This window comes from Tamandua tetradactyla, chromosome 1 (assembly GCF_023851605.1).
Source record: "Tamandua tetradactyla isolate mTamTet1 chromosome 1, mTamTet1.pri, whole genome shotgun sequence".
In the NCBI taxonomy this organism is placed as follows: Eukaryota; Metazoa; Chordata; class Mammalia; order Pilosa; family Myrmecophagidae; genus Tamandua; species Tamandua tetradactyla.
This window is the reverse complement of record NC_135327.1, coordinates 161,993,950-162,014,086: the sequence shown is the minus strand read 5'-3', so window position 1 is coordinate 162,014,086 and position 20,137 is coordinate 161,993,950. Positions and strand designations below refer to the sequence as shown.

Genomic DNA, 20,137 nt, shown 5'->3' with positions numbered 1-20,137 from the left:
AAATATTTATATTTTAGGTGGAGACCAGGGATCCGCCTAAGAAATGTAATTTGAGGAGAGTTCAAAGAAAGAAGGTGCTCCACCTCTCCCTTCACCCCCATGTCAGCTGTTAGAGGCCCCAGTAAAAAGCTGTTCTACAGTAAGCACATTATTATCCAGTAATCAATCAGCTATGATCAGGGCCTCAAGAAAAGTTCATATTCATACAAGATAACCTAAAAAATAAAATAGCCTGTCAAAACTCATAAATAATCAAAATTATTATTGCTGTAAAGCAATGACTTTAACATTTTCAAAACAAGAGAAAGCTTTGTGTTGAATGCCAGCTCCCTTGTGTCTAAAGCAGGCCCAAACTGAAGGTCTCAAAGAGGAGCCAGACATTTTGTAGACAAAAGTTTCACTGACACAGGCAAGGTTTCTTTTTGGCTGAATCCATTAAGGTTCATATTGATCTACATACTGAAACACGGCTCAGACACTGAGGGCCAATTCTACCTACCCCTCACACAGCTGACTGTCCACAATGTAGACTCTGTTAGCATGACTTTATTATTGTCTTTACTAACATGAGTTTATTTCTCTGGGAGACTTGTCCAGTAAAATAACTTGATCATTTGTCCCAACAAAGACTAATCTGCTCTTCAAAAGAAAACATCAACAGACAATCCTACTTAGTTCACAGTTGGCCCCTTCACAGCTTGACTAATAGCTTTAATCAAAACTCAGTTTGCATAGAAAATACCTGTGAGACAGAGAGAGAACAAGTGATTTATAAAAGGTGGAGAAAAGATTGTAAATTAGAGATGCCAACATGTAGCTTTGAAACCAAGATATTTTCTAAAAATATTATAAACAAGAACTAAAATTGGTTCTTTTTTGCTTTGGTATAATCACAAGCTAGGAAAATCTTCAGCCATTAAATTGTCTCTTTTGTTCCCAATGTCTTGCCAATATTATAAAAAGAACAAAACCAAAACAAGCAAAAAATATATATATATCCACAAGTACAGCCAGGGAAAAATTCAATAAATATATCCAGACATAAAAACTGTTTTTTTTTTTTTTAATGTTTGGGCAATGTAAATGGGAATGTGTTATCACAAGAAAATAATACCTCCTCTCCTACCTCAGGCTTTAATTTTCGAAGTTGCGACTTATCTGGGCAGATAGGTTAATAATGCACTTTGGTCTTAGTTAAAGTCATTGGTGAGAGTGTGATTGCACTAAAAGGAATTACTGATTAACATTTATAAGGCTTATCTAATACTTATGCGTACCAGTAAATGTCAGAATAAGTCATTCATTAGTGTTTCATGGGTACAATCAATGCCACTAAAGAAAGTTAAACAAATTTGGTTGTTGTTTAAAAGCACACTTCAAATGTTCTTGAGATTAGAACAGGCAAAATTTCTACCAAATACTCATTGGAACACATTTCAAGGAGATTATTCTACTTGTGGCACCCTTGCTTACAGTATCTATATTGAGAGGTACTTTCTTTCCGACTCATACATCTTTGATTTATATATACCTGTATGTGTATAACCATTCATTCAGAAAATACTTTTTGATTGTCTCCTATGTTGTATATATGATGTTGGGCAGTAGGAAATCACAGTTAATGATAGAGATCTGTTTCTGCCACATGGAGCTTCTAGTTTAGAGGGAGACATAGTTACAATACATTGGTGAAATGTAAGAAAATAGGGAAAGTTCAGGATGATTTGAGAGCCTCGAGAAGGGCCACCAAACAACTTTGGAAATACAGAGGGAACAGTCAGAAAAGATTCCTGAAGAACACAGCAAATAAGGTGAAGTGCTAAGTAGGAGTAAGCCGTGTAGTGGTGAGAGTAAGATGGTCACTGGCAGAAATTTCCATTTGCCCTATGCATTAACAGGTCATAAACAAAATCAATCAAGATGTAGATTGTGAACATTTTCAAGCAAAAACTCTGCCTTAATTATCTATGTTTCTTTGGACTGGCACTTAATATGTGCACCATAATGTATGATAAAAGATATATCATGTAATAATAACATACGATAAAAGAAATAAAGAGAAAGACACAGAAATGTATAGCATGTCCAGGAAGTAGGCACAGCCTGCTAGGGGCTGAAATTTCCTGACACCCTTCCATAAATGATCTCAGACATGAAAGTTAAGGTCATTAGATCAAAAATGTCAACCAGAACATACATGGAAGCCTTTCTTTACGAGAAATAACTCAGGTGTAAATCATAACTCAGGTAAAAGATGTTTCTTGTTCTAAGATGGGAATTAAGGAAGGAGTAGATCAAGACAGAATAAAAGAAAATGTAAACAAATGGGAAAGGAAAATAAAAAGCTTTGAGCAAAAAGGTTGAGGAAACCTGGGAATGGAGGGATAAAGAAGTGTAGGAAGAACAAAATACAAATCAATAAGAAAAAAGGTTTGAATATCTTTTCTGAGTCAAACTCATGAGAATGACTACAAATTCAGACCTTTATGGCTTTCTTACCAGGACCTAAAGTTCTTTGAATAGAAAAAAATATACCTTTATTATGACAGTAACCAGATTTTTCTACAGTAATATTGAATCAGATATTTTTCAGAAAATAGATGTTAATAATTGTTGGAAACTGTTGCCCTACTTTTTTCCTTCAAAAGGAATTCTTTCCCTAACATATACCCATGTCATTTGTTTAACCACAAGTAAACAGTCAAATTATGTTGTTTATAACCTCAAACCTAGAAGCTTTTTCAGAACAGAAATATGAACCAGAAAAAAATTACATGGTAAATCGAACCCTCATTTTGAGGGCTGGGACATTGTGCAGAGTGGTTTACAATTTGTTCTCTGTAGTGTAAACGAAAACCCCAAGATATTGGCAGAAGAGGAAGGTTTTTTAAAATTATGTTTTAGTACACATGAGAATCAGCCTTCACAAATAGAAATTTCTCCCTTTTCTAAGACTTTGCAAGAAAAGTTACCCTTGAGAAAATGGTAAATTTTAAGTATAAAAGTTTGTTATTTAAGAAAAATGCAAATTAAAACTACACTGAGATAACATTTCTTATCCAGCAGAAGGGCAAATATCCCAAAGTTTGACAACCCACTTTGTTGGCAAGTCTACAGGGAAACAGGTTCTCCCGTAGAGACCTGCTGGGTCTGCAAACTGGTACAATCAGAAGGAAGCCGAGCAGGTTGGGATTAAGGTAACTCAGAACGCAAGGATAAGGGAGACATTGTCTACATTTTAAAACCTCACCTACGTTTGAGATCAAAGGAAGAAAGTTTTATTTTGTCCAGAACCTAAATTTTCTCTAGCACTTAATCTAACTCAACCAGTCTGGTTAGCTCATTTAAAACAACAGAAACACAGGGAGTCCTGAATAACAACAAGGGCCTTTAATCCTGTATAGCTTAATTTAATGCCTGGATACCTCTTAGAATATATTAAGCAGATAATCAAAAAATATTGGCAAAGTCCCTTGAGGGATGGGAAAAACAATATGGAACTATTAAACTTTGCCTCCAGGGAAACCCCTGATACTGTGTCAAACATTAGGGAAACCCAAATCAATAGGCCAAGCCCCTGATCTTGAGGCTTGCTCTTGTGAAGCTTATGTATGTAGCGGAGAAGCTTAGCCTGCCTATATGTATGCCTAAGAGTCACCTCTGAAGGACTCCTTTTGTTGCTCAGATGTGGTCTCTCTCTCTCTTTCTCTAAGTCCAACTCTGCAAGTGAAACCATTGCGCCATTCCTATGTGTGACATCACATCCAGGGATGAAAGTCTCCCTAGCAGCATGGGAGATGACCCCCAGGGGCGAGTTTGGCCCTGGCACCATGGGACTCAACAATGCCATCTGATGAAAAGAGGGGAAAGAAGTGTAATGAGGTATCAGTGGCTGAGAGAGTTCAAATAGAGTCAAGATGCTACCCTGGAGGTCACTCTTATGCATGCTTCAGTTTGACATTGCTACGTATCATAACTTGCCAAACCCCAACCAAAACCATTCCTGCCAATCCTAAAGAACACTTAGGGCATTATATAAGATTCTACAAAGGTTTCATGCACTAGAAACCTTCCAGAAACCTACAACCTCCATATGGGTGCCTGAACCAGATAAGTCCTAAAATGCAGAGGGACCAGCCTTTCCAGAACATTACCTAGTTCCATCCTCCTATCCCATATAATCAACAGCCTCTTCCAACATGAAAAAGTTAGAATGGGCATAGCCCAAATACCCCTAAAGAGTGAGAGAAAGACCAAAGGTGATTGTGGAGTTATACAGAGAAGTTCAGCTTTAACAAATGAGTATGAGTGCTGAATCAATATATTGATATTTCTTTTGGCCTCCAGTACCTCAGGGCAGCTAGGAATAAAGACCTAAAATTGTGGAATTGTAATCCATATCAAACTCCAAAATCTGTTCTACAACTAACTGTTGCAATGTACTTTGAAATCTATTGCTATTTTGTATATATATTTTTCATTAAAAAAAGAAAGAAAAAAGAGAAGGAGGAGTAAACTAGAGAAGATAAAATTTTTTCAAAAGCCAGTACAATCATTATGGAGGGAACTATGACTGTATCTTGTAAAAGGACATGCTCACTTATCTTTTTTTTTTAACTTTTTTTATTAATTAAAAAAATTAACAAACAAAACATTAAGATATCATTCCATTCTACATATACAATCAGTAATTCTTAATATCATCACATAGTTGCATATTCATCATTTCTTTAGAACATTTGCATCAATTTAGAAAAAGAAACAAAAAGACAACAGAAAAAGAAATAAAATGATAACAGAGAAAAAAAAAGATTATACATACCATATCCCTAACCCCTCGCTTTCATTTACCACTAGCATTTCAAACTAAATTTATTTTAACATCTGTTCCCCCTATTATTTATTTTTATTCCATATGTTCTACTCTTCTGTTGATATAGTAGCTAAAAGGAGCATCAGACACAAGGTTTTCACATTCACAGAGTCTCATTGTGAAAGCTGTATCATTGTTCAATCATCATCAAGAAACATGGCTACTGGAACACAGCTCTACATTTTCAGGCAGTTCCCTCCAGCCTCTCTGCTACATCTTGAACAACAAGGTGATATCTGCTTAATGCATAAGAATAACCCCCAGGATAACCTCTCAACTCTGTTTGGAATCTCTCAGCCATTGACACTTAGTCTCATTTCACTCTTCCCCCTTTGGTCGAGAAGGTTGTCTCAATCCCTTGATGTTAATTCTCAGCTCATTCTAGGGTTTTTCTCAGTCCCTTGATGCTGAGTCTCAGCTCATTCCAGGATCTCTGTCCCACGTTGCCAGGAAGGTCCACACCCCTGGGAGTCATGTCCCACACAGAGAGGGGGAGGGTGGTGAGACTGCTCGTCATGTTGGCTGGAGAGAGAGGTCACATCTGAGCAACAAAAGAGGCTCTCTTGGGGGTGACTCTTAGGCCTAAATTTTAAGTAGACTTGACCTATCCTTTGTGGGGTTAAGTTTCATATGAACAAACCCCAAGACTTGGGGCTCAGCCTATAGCTTTGGTTGTCCACACTGCTTGTGAGAATATCAAGAATTCAACTTGGGGAAGTTGAATTTCTCCCCACTCTCACCATTCCCCGAAGGGGGCTTGCAAATACTTTTCCAGTCACTGATCAAATCACTCTGGGATTCATCAGGGCATCACTCTGGACAAACCAACAAAATCTCATGTCCTACCTGAGATTCCAAGTACTTATGACATTCAATCAAACTACCTACATGAGTTATATTAGGAAATGCTCTAGTCAAAATATAAATTTTGTAACAAATAAACATTTTTTGCTTTACTCTCACACAGAAGGTGACAGTTTAAAGTATTAATTATCATCTATTTTCAGCACCCTGCAATAATGACATTCCTTTGTTCTTGCTCATGCAAAAACATTTTTAAAATTTGTACATTGTACCTTTCACTATTATTATACACTCTAGGCATTCCTAGATTATACCATCTCGATCTTTACCATCTGTCTTTCTTTCTGATTTCATTTATGTCCCCAGCCCTCCTCCCTCTATCATTCTCACATGCAGCTTCATTCAGTGTTTTAACATAATTACATTACGGTTAGGTAGTATTGTGCTGTCCATTTCTGAGTTTTTATATTCAGTCCTGTTGCACAATCTGTATCCCTTCAGCTCCAATTACCCAATATTTCACCCTATTTCTATCTCCTGATGGTCTCTGTTACCAAGGAAATATGCCAAGTTCATTCACTAATGTCAGTTCATATCAGTGAGACTATACGGTATTTGTCCTTTTGTTTCTGGCTAATCACACTCAGCATAATGTCCTTAAGGTCCATTCATGTTGTTACGTACTTCATAACTTTATTCTGTCTTACAGCTGTATAATATTCCATCTTATGTAAATGTCACAGTTCGTTTAGCCAACTGTCTGTTGATGGACATTTTGGCTGTTTCCATCTCTTGGTAATTGTTTTAATGCTGCTATAAACATTGGTGTGTAAATGTCCATTTGTATCCTTGGCCTCGTGTCCTTTGAGTAAAGACAGCATATAGATGGGTCCTGTTTTTTAATCCATTCTGCCAGACTATGTCTTTTGATTTGAGAGTTTAATCCATTAATATTCAGTGTTATTACTGCATGTAGTACTTTCTTCTACTATTTTGCCTTCTAGATTTTATATGTCATATCTAATTTTCCTTCTTTATACCTTTACTCATAGTCTTCCTTTCTATACTCTTCTCCACACCTCTCTCTTCTGTCTTCGTATCTGTTCTATTGTTCCCTTTAGTATTTCTTGCAGAGCTGGTCTCTTGGTCACAAATTCTCTCAATGATTTTTTGTCTGAAAATGTTTTAATTTCTCCCTCATTTTTGAAGGACAATTTTGCTGGATATAGAATTCTTGGTTGGCAGTTTTTCTCTTTTAATAATTTAAATATATCATCCCACTGTCTTCTCGCCTCCATGGTTTCTGCTGAGAGATCTGTGCATAGTCTTATTGGGCTTCCCTTGTATGTGATGGATTGCTTTTCTCTTATTGCTTTCAAGATCCTCTCTTTCTCTTTGACCTCTGACATTCTGATTATTAAATGTTTTGGAGTATGTCTATTTGGATCTATTCTCTTTGGGGTACGCCGCACTTCTTGGATCTGTAATTTTAAGTCTTTCATGAGAGTTGGGAAATTTTCAGTAATAATTTCCTCCATTAGTTTTTCTCCTCCTTTTCCATTCTCTTCTCCTTCTGGGACACCCACAACACATATATTCGTGCGCTTCATATTGTCTTTCAATTCCGAGTCCCTGCTCATATTTTTCCATTTTTTTTCCTATAGTTTCTGTTTCTTGTCAGATTTCAGATGTTCCATCCTCCAGTTTTGAAATCCTATGTTCTGTTTCTTGAAATCTACCATTGTAGGTTTCCATTGTTTTTTTCATCTGTTCTACTGTTTCTTTCATTTTCATAAGTTCTGTGATTTGTTTTTTCAGACTTTCAGTTTCTTCTTTTTGTTCTTTCCTTGCCTTCTTTATAGTCTCCCTCAATTCATTGATTTGGTTTTTGATGAGGTTTTCCATGTCTGTTCATACATTCTGAATTAACTGTTTCAGCTCCTGTATGTCATTTGAATTGTTGGTTTGTTCCTTTGACTGGGCCATCTCTTCAATTTTCCTAGTGTGATTTGTTATTTTTTGCTGGCGTCTAGGCATTTAATTACCTTAATTAGTTTATTCTGGAGATTGCTTTCACTTCTTTTATCTAGGGTTTTCTTGCTGGATGAATTTGTTGTCTATCTGTTCTTTGACATTCCGTTCAGCTTTATCTTAACCTTTAGCTTAAGTTTTGTTTAACAGAGGAGAATTTTTCAGTTCTTGTTTTCTTGTTTCTTGCCCTGCTTGTATGGTGCCTTTCCCCCACACACACTTAGGAGGGTCTACTTAGATATTATAGACCCCAGCCAGATTTTCCCAGATCAAACTGGCCTCCTATCAGGAGGAAAAAGTCACCTGTGTCGGTTTTCCCTGAGGGAGAGACCCAGCAGGTTGAAAGACTTTCCTGTGAAATTTCTGGATTCTGTTTTTCTTATCCTGCCCTGTGTGTGGTGCTCGTCTGACTGCAGGTCCCACCAGCATAGGATGATGCGGTGCCTTTAACTTTGGCAGACTCTCCCTGCTGGGGGGCATGGTGGAGAGAGAGGAGAGGTTGTAGGCTGGTTTTAATGGCTTCAAATTACCAAGCCCTGGGGTCTGAATTCCTTGATGGAGGGATTCCACCTGAGTTGGGCTTCACCCCTCCCCTGGGGAAGGCACAAGCTCCAGATAAGCCCCCAAAAGAGCTCATTTCTGCCTATGCCTGGGGCAGTTGCAGCCTGAAAAGTCCTGCCACTGTATCCAGAGGCAGTCAAGCCTTTGTAGATACACAGCCACAAAAACCTCTGTTTCCTTCTTTTTTTTTTTCCCCCCCCTTTTTCTGTCAGTCCTGCCCCCTTGGCACCGGGGCAAAAATGAGCAACCTCTGCTTTGATCAGGTTCACCTAAGCTGGGGGCCTAGTTTTAGTAGTTAGAATTTGTTAATTAGTTCCACAATTTGCGTTTGATTGTGCCCAGTCCCTGCTGCTGGTAAAGTTCTTTCCTTTACCCTCTGGGAAGCGGCCTGTGGGGGAGGGGCACTGGCCGCCGCAGCTTTGGGAACTCACGGTTCTGGAGGGTGCTCGCAGCCGGTCCAGCTGGTCCATACTGGGGTACACTGTGTGTCTGGTCACTGACATGGCCCCAGGAGCTGTTCTGTACTGTTTCTGCTTATTTAGTAGTTGTTCTGGAGGACGAACTAAAACATGCACGTTGTTAAGCCACCATCTTGATCCAGAAACCTCACTTATCTTTTGACACAACAAATGTCCTGCCAGGAAACTACTTCAAAGATAAACCAACAAAAATATGAACATACATATGCATAAATGAGTCATTGCTTTTTTCCTATAACAGCTAAAGAATGAAAGCAACCCAGTTCTTTGAATAGGGGACTGGTTAAATACTCTAATGGTGCATCCACACAATAGAGTATTATGCCTCTGTAAAAAAAAAAATTTGTAATAAAAAATAAGATTTTTAAAATATTTTATGGAATGATCTCTAGGATATATTATTGAATTAAAATGGTGATAAATAAAGGAAAAGCATGCCTCTAGTGGTACTATTTAGCTTTAAAAGGAGGATATGAAAATTTTTTCTTTTATTTCATACAACAGAAGTATAATTTATATATTTATTCATCTATAAAGGGAAAGAGAAAGGGTGGAAAGATAGGGATAGAAACCAGATTTCTTAGTTTATAAAATACTCTGTAGATTTGACTTTGAAACTATATAATTTATTTAGTTATAAAACAACCTTAAAAATTTTAAATGCCTAAATATTAAAACAAAACAAAGCAAATGGAATTTTAAATATCAGTCACATTACCATACCAAGTGACTTTAAAACACAGTGATATAACTGAACTTCTGTAGTGAGATATGCTAAGGATTACAAAATTCTGCACAAGAATATTAAGCTGTGCTTAAGAAACATGTTATGGAGATGGTAGTATTTATATTATAAATTTCAGACTAGGTGTGCATTATAGGACTAAACACTTATTAACTGGGCTTTTCACTATGAGAGAAAGGAGACACACATAATATCAGTAAAGATAAGTAAAAATGCCTCTAGTCTTGAAATTTATTGAAAGTATTAAGAATCAGTATAAAACATGATATATTCTATAAAGTTTAGAGACCTTAAGGACATCTATAGAAACTATATAAACTGAATTATAGAGGAAAGAAAAAGCTAAAAATATGAATAGAGCCTAAATAACTTCAGAAAATATAAAGCACTCTATCCCATGTGCAATTAGAGTCCCAGAAGGAGAGAAGAGAATGTAGTAAAAAAAAAAAAGGGGGGGGGCGGTTAGAAAATGAAGGCAAACATTTTTCCAATTTTAACTATAAAATTTCAAACCAAGGGTCTAAAAGCTCAGCAATCCCCAAACAAAGAAAACTGCTCTTTGGCACATCACAGTCAACTTGCTGAATACCAAGATAGAGAGAAAACCTTAAAAGCCATCAAAGAAAAACCTTACATTAAATCTCTGGATTTATCAGACCCTGTATGACTTTGTTTAGATCCCTACTTGGATCTAAACTTAGACTTCAACTATTTCTTTTCCTCAGGTCAGTGAGAGGGCAACCCCTTTATGGAATAAATTAAATTGGTGAAATTAAAAAAAAAAAATTTGTGGCACAATAATAAGAATGATCACAGTCCTCTTATCAGAAGCAATGCAAGCTAAAAGAGAATGAAATCACGTCTTTAAAACGTTGAAAGAGAAAAAAGAAGTTGTCAATGTGGAAGTCTACCCTCAAAGAAAATATACTTCAAAAACGAAGTCAGAATGAAGACAAATACATATAAACAAAAGTTAGGAGAATTTACCACTGGGAGATCATGATTACAAGATAAGTTAAAGAAAGGGCTTATGGTATGTTTCTATACAAGTTGCTATATGGTATGTTGTAGGAACACAGGCTCAGGCACTACAGAAATTTCAGCAAGACTGCTTTATTACTTACACAGCACGAATGGTCCAAAAGTGCAAAGGAAGAGATCCTATTATGGCCAGTTCTTCAGGGAGGTCAACAGCTCAGGTCGGGGTTTGGTATAAGCAGCTCCACATAGCCACTTCATATCACAGGTGAGAAATGCCTATACTACTCAAGAATGGGTGTTCATATACCCTAGGGCAAGAGTGCCCACCACTGAGAGTTCTTGTCCTGATAAGCTGCTGGAACTTCTTATTCCTGGTTTCTAGTTTAAGGTATGGTCAGGCCATTAGACCTTAAAGCCTCCTCTGGGCTGAAGAATATGGAAACATTTGCATAAAAGAGAAAAGGACAGGTAAGTGAGAGCTGGGAAATGACCACTAGGCATGTTCTTGACTTTCCCAGCAGTCCTTTCACCCGAGGAAACATGACAGCAGAGGGAAACATGAATCTAAATTAAGAAATGAAGAGCACAGGTGATGTTAAATATACCAGCAAATATAACATTTTTTTCTCACTTCTCTATTTCTTTAAAAGACTATTTCTTGTTTAAAGCAAAAGTAATAACTGTGTTTGGGGATTTTATAACATATTTAGAAATAAAATGTATTATAACACTAGGAAAGATGGAGTAAATAGAAGTATATTATTATAAGGATCTTATCTATGAAGTGGTATAATATTAATTAAATGTGGACTATATTAAGTTAAGGATATTCATTATAATTCCTAGAAAAGCCAACTTTAAAATAAAGAATTATAGCTTCAGTGCCAATAAAGGAATTAATATGCATAATAGACATATAAAATAATTTAAATCAAGGAAAGAAACGATGAAGGTAATAAGAGATGGGAAAGATAGAAAACAAATAGCAAAATGGTAGACAAATTTACATACATCAATAATTATATTAAACATAAATCAACCAAAAACTCCATTAAAATGAAAACATTGTCAGATTTTATTTAAAAAATAAGATCAAACTATATGCTGTTTATAGGAGATGAACTTTAGATATGAAAAAATAATTCCATTACTAGAGATAGATATTTCAATATACCTCTCAATAATTGATATAATTAGTGACAAATCAAGATAGAAAATTTGAACAATACTTCAACTACTTTGATCTAATTGATATTTACAGAACATTATCCCCAAACTTAGAAGAATATACATGTTTTTTTTGAAGTGCTTACAAGGAAATACATAGATTGTTTTTAATATTGGTAAAGAAGAAAGATCGCAATCAATTATCTTAATTTCCACCTGAAGAAACTGGAAAAAGAAGGGCAAATTAAGCCTAAGGTAAGCAGAATTAAGGAGCTAATAAAGATAAGTGCAGAAATCAATGAAATAGAAAACAGAAAAATAGAGAAAATCCATGAAACTTAAAGCTGGTTCTTTGAAAATACTGGTATAACTGATAAAACTCTAGCCAAACTGATCAAGGAGAAAGAGATGTATACATATGCATTGGGAAGTTGAGATGTGTTAATAAGATTAGAATCTAGATATGGGGATAGGATAGTCCAGAGAAATGGCATAGCAATGGATGTTATGTGCTAAATCAGTACTTCTGTAAAGGTAATGCTCAATTTATGTGAACCAATCTTGAAGCCTTTTACATGAAAGACTGCACAAAAGAGGCACTGTTTTGGGGCTCCTCTGAATGCCTCCTTTTTTTCCCTTACCATTAAAATCTTATCTTCTGGTTCAATACCACTGCCACATAAACACAGCTGGTTCTCCCTCCTTCCCCACCTGACCTAATTTTTTTCTAAGGCTTTAAAACTTGGCTCCCCACTCCACAGTTGGAACTAGCAAAGAAAATAAAGTGGGCTTTGGAGGAGGATAGAAAACAGAAGGGAAAGAAATAAAGCCCCTGTGATCAAATCTGGGAATCTAACAACCAAATTATAACATAATTTGCATGGGAAAATTAATTTCTATTTCCTATGTGACCAGCATATTGATAAAATATTTTGAAATATAACCTGTTAGTAAATTGAGGAAATTTTGTGTTTATACTCTCATGTGGAGGCATAAAGACAGAAGGTCATAAAAGCAAATTAAAGTCAAGGCTGATATTTAGATCTATTAAGCAAGGCTGCATTTTTTTTCTCAGACATAAATTTATTGAGTCCTATTTATGTGAGATAATGCTGGTTGGCTTATGGAGATTGTGGCATGAGCAAAAGGGTATGCTAGTACAGGTTTAAAGGGACAGTTGACAATTCTGAAGAACTTTAAATAGGTGACTCAAGTAGCTTTTTCCCTCATGTTTCACTGATGCAAAAGTATATGAAACAGATGGTATTCTGGCTATTTATAGTTTGTGTTGAAACTTGTTAAAGACAGTTTGGATTGTGATTAAGAAATCTTATCACCTCTTAAGTGAAACACACCACAGGATTTTTCTTAGAAGGTGTTGCAAAGGCAGCAACTGATGAGAATGATTATAGTCAATGGTTTTCTCTTTCTACAGAGAAAAAGTAAAACTTCCATTGACCTTCTGGGTGTGTTATGGTTGGGTTCATGTGTCAGCTTGGTCATGTAATGGTGCCCAGGTCGAGCACTGGCCTACCATTACTGCAGGGACATTTTGTGGTTGGTTAATAAATCAGAAGGCTGGTTTATTAAATCATCAGCATGTTGATTGCATCCATGGCTGATTACAACTGCAGTTGGCCAAAGGGGCCAGCTGAGGTCTTCAGCAATCAGGGCCAGCTGAGGTCTTCAACAATCAGGGCCAGCTGAGGTCTTCAGCAATCAGTGACATTAATCTAATCAGCTGAGAGCTTTAAAGGAGTCAGAAGAGAGAATCACTCTGTCCACTTCAGCCAGCCAGCCTCTCCTGGAGGGCTCATCGGTGACCACTGGAGCTGTCAGCTTGCTGCCTGCCCTATGAAATTTGGACTTGTGCATCCCCAGAGTTGTGTGAGACACTTTTATGAAATCTCATATTTACAGATATCTCCTGTTGGTTCTTTTTCCTAAAGAGCCCTGACTAATATAGACTGCAAGCAAATATACACAGGAAATCAAATATAAACTTGGTAGGTGCTCAGTTCTGGTTATTCTATTGACTAAACCAGTGCATCTTGGGTCCCTGACCCACAAATATAACAATTATATAGAGATCCTATTTCAAAGTATCTTTTTCCATGAATGAGTGGTAGCAGTCATTAGAGATGTTTGCCAACTGTTTTCAGTTCTTGCCTTTCTGGGTACTTAGTAGATTTAAATTTTCTTGCCCCTTTGTTTTTGGGTAAGGATGCATATCTAATTCTAGGCAATGAGATGTGAACAGGAGTGCTGTGACAGTTTCTGGGCCAGTACACTTAGGTAGCAATATGAGACTCCCCCCAACAAAGAAAGCCTTTGAGATGGTGGCTACTTTGATAGCTTGGGTCCAGCTTTGTGACCATAATAAGCAAAGCCCCACCACCAACCTGTCATGGACATGTAGCAGGAGCAAGAAATAAACCTGTTTTATTTTAAGCTTCTGGTATTTTTCAGGTTGTTTATTATAGAGTTTAATCTAGCCTATCCTGACTGACAAAGGTCATGCTTAAGTCAATATGCAATAAAACAGCAGTTGATGACCTACCTACAGAAATGGAGAGAAAGGAAATATCTATTCCTAGAGAAAGTATTTCTTTCTCCATATGAAGCAGTACATACACACATACCAGTCACTTCTAGGCAAAATTTCTGCAATGATGCAGCTGTTCTTTAAGATTGACTCTCTTAGTTTTCTCTTGGTTTCCAAAACATAGAAGCCATCTGAGTAAAAGGAACCATGGTAACATAAAAATTCAATGCAACAGTGCTGGTTTGAAGCTATTGTGTACCCCAGAAAAGACATGTTCTTTAATCCTCATTCAATATTGCTGGGTGAGATTTTTCTGATTATTTCTATGGAGGTGTGACCCAACAAATTGTAGGTGGCAACTTTTGATTAGATGGTTTCCATGGAGATGTATTTCTTCAAGGTGGTGTTGCTTACTGGCACCCTTTAAGAGGGAACCATTTTGGAAAAAACTTTAGAGTTGCCAGTACCAACAGAGCCTACACAGCTAGATACCTTTGGAGCAGAAGGAAAACTCACCTGGGGCCCCTTATGAAATGAGGAGAGAAAGCTAGCAGATGTTACCATGTGCTTTTCCAACTAAGAAAGAAACCCTGAACTTCATCGGTCCTTTCTTTGGAGTTAAGGTATCTTTCTCTGAATGTCTTAATTTGGACATTTTCATGTATTAAGTTAAACCTTAATACATTCCCTTTTTAAAAGCTTTTCTGCATTCTGGCAGCTTTCAAACTAAAACAGGAAGCAATAAAGCAGACCTCTTAAAAGATTAGAACTAGGAACTGGAAACCAGTGATATCCCTTGCATAACAGTATCTCTTTCTCTGCAGATGGTCTGTGAACATGACTTTTCTCTTGCAAATTTTTAAATGAGATTAATTCATTGAGTTAATATTTTAGCAAGTCTCTTTTCTCTGCACCCTTTGTGTGTACACCACCCTATCCCCAGTTACTATTCCTTGTTCTTCTCTGGAATACTCTGTCCTAGGAGGCTGGCTGTGAACTACATCATTAGATCTCCATGGCCATTGACAATGGGAAGCACTAACTGGAGGTGAGAGGGCAGAAGGAGAGAGGGGTTGGGGCATTTATTCCCAACTAGTACGGTCTTGCATCTCTAGCCTTGGTTTCACCTTCCACTATGACAGCTTCTTCTAGGTGATTTGTGCGCCATTGTCCCAGCAATTATTCTGCCATAGTTACACCATTTCCTCCAATTGTCCCTTCAGCCTTAAAGGTGGCAAGGTTTTTTAGTGCTGCTAGTCTCTGGATCCTTCTTCATTCTTTAGTTAGTTAAACCTTGCCAAACCTTAATAAGATCTCTTCAGTGGTATCTTCTCATTTAAGTTATATAGGATAAATTGTGTTCCCTGCTAGGTCCCAGATTAATTTAATACGTTTTTGTTTTCATTAAATTCTTAAGGTTTGCTAAAATCTAAAAGAAACAATCACAACTACATATAACAAACAGGAAAAGAAAACACACAGAGGTTAGGGATTTTGCTTTTTTTATTTTCTTTTACAATTTAAATATGATTTCCTGCTAAAGAACTTTCAGATGTCCAATATTTTCATGATCAAATATCACTTTTGTCATATCCCACAACTCAAAAGATGCTCTGTTTCAAAAGATTTCATTCATAAAAATCCATAATAAAACCAAAAAAAACCATATTTGTTTGTACAATATTACAGTTCATGGACAATATCCATGGATTCTATTGAAATATTGAAAATCATTTAGGTCAGGTGAGAGAAATCACTAGTCTAATTAGTTGAATGCACAACATCTTGTTTTGAGTACTGTTCTAGTTTGCTAGCTGCCGGAATGCAACACACCAGAGATGGACTGGCTTTTAATAAAAGGGGATTTATTTCATTAGTTCTTCAGAGGAAAGGCAGCTAACTTTCAACTGAAGTTCCTTCTTATGTGGGAAGGCACAGGGTGGTCTCTACTGGCCTTCTCTCCAGGCCTCTGGGTTCCAACAACTTTCCCCAGGGGTGATTCCTTTCTGTATCTCCAAAGGCCTGGGCTGAGTTGTGGGTGCTGAGATGAGGTATGCTGAGCTGCTTGGGCTGTGATACTTTGAGTTCTCTCATTTAAGCACAAACCAAGTAAATCAAACATCATTCATGGCAGCAGGCATGCCTCCTAGCTGACTGCAGATGTAATGAACAATAGATGAAGTTCACATACCTTGGCTCACGTCCACAGAAACAGAGATAGGCACCTTCACCTGACCAAGTTGACATGGGAACCTAACTACCAGAGGTACATAGCCCTTCATCATATTCTGGGTCTGCTCCCCATTCAAACCCCATCTCTCGCCTCTTCATATGTATGAAGCTCACACCAAGTTAGCCATGTTCTTCAAAACATTTTTATCTCTAGACCTAAGTTCCTTTCCCTCTGTCTGACAAGCATGATCTTTCCCTCCTTTGTCCCTGGAAAACTTCTTTATTTTAAGAACCAGTTTAAGCATTACCTCCTCTCTGAGGCCTATTTCACTTTCTTAGACAAAATGAGTCCATCTTTATTAGTGATTTAAAGCCTACCATGCCTGACCCATCTCTTAAAAGACTGGAAGTTTCTACAAGGGAAATCTTGAATGTTATATTACAATTATTCTTCATTTCTTCCTATAGTTCCTGGCATCTCATGAACTTGCAATAAATTTTTCTTGAATTAACATTTTGTTGATAATAATATTCCTTTCAAAGAAAGAGTTTTTATTTCTGTAAAGGAATATTGTTATACTTTTTTCATTCTGTAAAGGAATATCATTATTACTTTTGTCATCTTTGACCTTGAAGAAATACATCATGCTCTAAATTGATTTTCAACCTGGCAATGATTCTGCAATGATAGAGCTTTATTTTTTCAGGAGCTGATCTTAAAGAATTTGTAATTCATGAGAAAGCACTACTGGAGTAGATATAATATACAATTTAAATTAACAGGACTTTAGAAGAGTAAGTTTATTAAAGTGAAATATATAGTTGGATTATTAGCTTCATTATGACTGTTTAATAATAGCAAAGGTATAGCTTGGTTTCAATATAGAAACATGAAGGTGTCTTATTTACCAAAAAGGTTTTATGGATTTATTCTGCTGTTGAGTATTTGCATACTCTGCTATTGTCACTTTCTCACTTTGCTCTCTTCTTATTATTCACTTTAATAACTTCTTTATATTTGTATTCTTAACATAAGCTGCTTCAAATCTTTCTGAAAATTAGGCTTGACCTTTTAGGAAACATCAGCATTTTGTCCACAATTCTATAATATAATATCCTTCCACCCTTTTAATCTTCCCCTGTCCTATCTTCCTTTCTTTCCTTCTTTCTTCCTTTCTTCTTTCTTTCTCTCTTTCTTTCTTCCTTGTTTATTTTCTTTCCTTCCCTCCTTCTTTACTTCTTTCCTTTTTTCTAATGTGACAGGGACAAAATATAAGATCTTAAGTTATGATTACATGCACTCTCACTCCCATTCAAGGATGTAGGATTTAGGTTTCCTGACCAAGACCTGGGTTTTCTTTTGTTTTGACAACTTGAGGTAGGTGTAGTCAGAGAGATTCAGTTAGCATACAAACAAAGACCAGAGTTAGAGTAGAGGGGGGAGAGTTAGGAATGGCCTAGTGTACTGATTGGAAAGAGACAAAATGTGTGTGGGGGGGTCTGTGTGTGTGGGTGAGCATATGCATCAGAGAGAAAGTCAGAAATAATATGGGAAAGAAGATTCTTTTAAAAGTTTCAGTAAATACTTAATTTTTCTAACCAATTAGTCTTCTGGTTCTCAGGCATTTTTCTCTGAATACAATACCATGCAGACTACTGCACTGATTTTAGGTTTGCATCAAGGTGCGAGTTGGAGGACCTTCGCTTTATAAGTATTGCAACTAACTTCCTTTCTTCTTTTTTCTTTCTTCCTTTCCTCCTTCCTTCCCTCTTTTCTTTTGTTCCTCTATTGTTCCTTTCCTCCTTCCTTTTGTCTTTTCTTTCTTCCTTCTTCTGAAATCATTCTTATAAGTTTTCCAAGTAGAAATTCAATTGCATTAACATTAATACTTTAATAATAAGAATATTTAAGGCTAACCTTCCTTTCTCCATGTGCCCATAAGTGAAAACAACTTTATCCTCTTAAGGCTCCTTCTCCACCAATTCAGCTCCATACTAAAATGGAGCAGAGAACTACAGCCTGATCAGTCCATTGATTCTCATGACCACTGATTCTCATGAAAACTGGTTTTAGGATTTTCCAGTTAAACATACATTTACTTCCGTTCACTTCTGAAGCCCACTAAAATGACAGGAAAAGAATTTTCAAAAAGAAAGACAAATATCCTCAAAGAGCAAACAGAATAGCACAGGAAATAAGAGTAACAAACATTTGCAAGATGGAAAGCAAACAGAAAGAGATAACTGACTGAGCAGAGCCAAGGAAGCTGGACCCAAGGCAACGGTGAGAAAATCTAACCAGTGACCAAATTATAAAACTTCCAAATGGCTCTCAAATTGGCAGTACTAGGTTTCTCTGGAAGTGGGGATGAAGATAGGGCTAAAAGCAGGAATATTGCTTGAAAGTGTATTTAAGAAATAGGTCAAATGCAAGGATTGGCATGATGTTGAAACACTGAAATCCTTATACACTACTGATTGGAGGTTACATTGACACAACTACCTTGGAAATCCATTGAACTTACCTAGAAAATTCCAACATGCACAGACTTCATGATGCAGCAAGTTCACTCTCAAATAGATGCACAAGAGAAACTCCTGACCATGTGGACCAAGACATATAAATTATTCATGAGAGCAAGAAAATGGAAATGACCCATTAATAGTAGGGTGTAAAAGTAAATTTCAGTATATTCCCATGAGGAAATACTATATATTGGTGAAATAAACTATACTAGATAAATTAACACATAGATAAATCTTATAATGTTGGGTAAAAGAAACAGCTCACAGAGGAAAATAGTATAATATTTTATTACTATAAATATATAATGTATAAATAGTAAGCACAAAAACATGCAAACTAAAGAATATATAGCTTTAGTACACATATATAGGATGAAAAACTATTAAGAAAAGCAAAAATTGATTATCGTAATCAGTGATAAAAGTCCCAGTGGACAGAGGGAGACTGCAATCAGGCCAAATACACGGGTGTTCTAAGGTTCTGGCAATTTTTTATATCTTGACCTGGGTGGGGATTATAGGTGTTCATTTCACAGTTATTTGTTTAGCTATGTGGCTGTTTATGTACATGTGTATGTGTTAGTGTTTCTGTATATTAGTGTGCATTCATTACTGTCCCATGTATGATACATTTCAGAATAAAAATATTATGCCAGAAAAAAAAACTTAGGTTCCATTTACCTTCTGCATTCCACAGCCAGGTCACTGGCCCATCCAATTCAGCAGAATATTGCAGATTTCTTCTCTGAAGATGATCAAACAGAGGATCTCTAGAATAGAGGGTAATAAGGCATCTTCGGAGATAGAGGTCATAATAGAAAAAACAAGGGAAAATTTCAAAGTCTACACATTTAATGATACAACCACCAGCCCTATTCATATTCCACTCCAGCTTCAAAATCAGAAGTCAAATTAAGCAAATAAAAAAGAGAGAAACTTGATATAAAGAATTGCTAGAGAAGGAACATTAAAAATTTGCATTAATATCTTGAGAGATTAAAGAATAAAAAAGAGTTCTTAGAAATTTAATATATATATATGATAGTAGATATGAAAAAAAACAATAGATGTTTCAGACCATTAAATTGAGAAAAAACTCCCAGAAGATAGAAGAAAAAGACAGAGATAGATATTAGGAAAAGATACAAAGGAATTAGAGAATCAGCCCAGGAGGTTGAATAGAATCTTCACAAAAATGGAAAATGAAGATTAAATTAGAAATGAACTAAATTTGACCACTGAGTCCTTGGATA

General features: G+C 36.4%; 1 long non-coding RNA gene across 1 annotated transcript in view; it reads right to left on the bottom strand.

Annotated features, from left to right (window-relative positions):
* The window catches only part of LOC143687118 (uncharacterized), a 120,283-nt gene extending 100,627 nt beyond the window's left edge, over positions 1-19,656 (bottom strand). The window contains exon 1 of the long non-coding RNA XR_013177436.1: positions 19,566-19,656. This is a non-coding gene — a long non-coding RNA (uncharacterized LOC143687118). The remainder of the gene's footprint in view (positions 1-19,565) is intronic.
* Between the last annotated feature and the right edge of the window lie 481 nt (positions 19,657-20,137).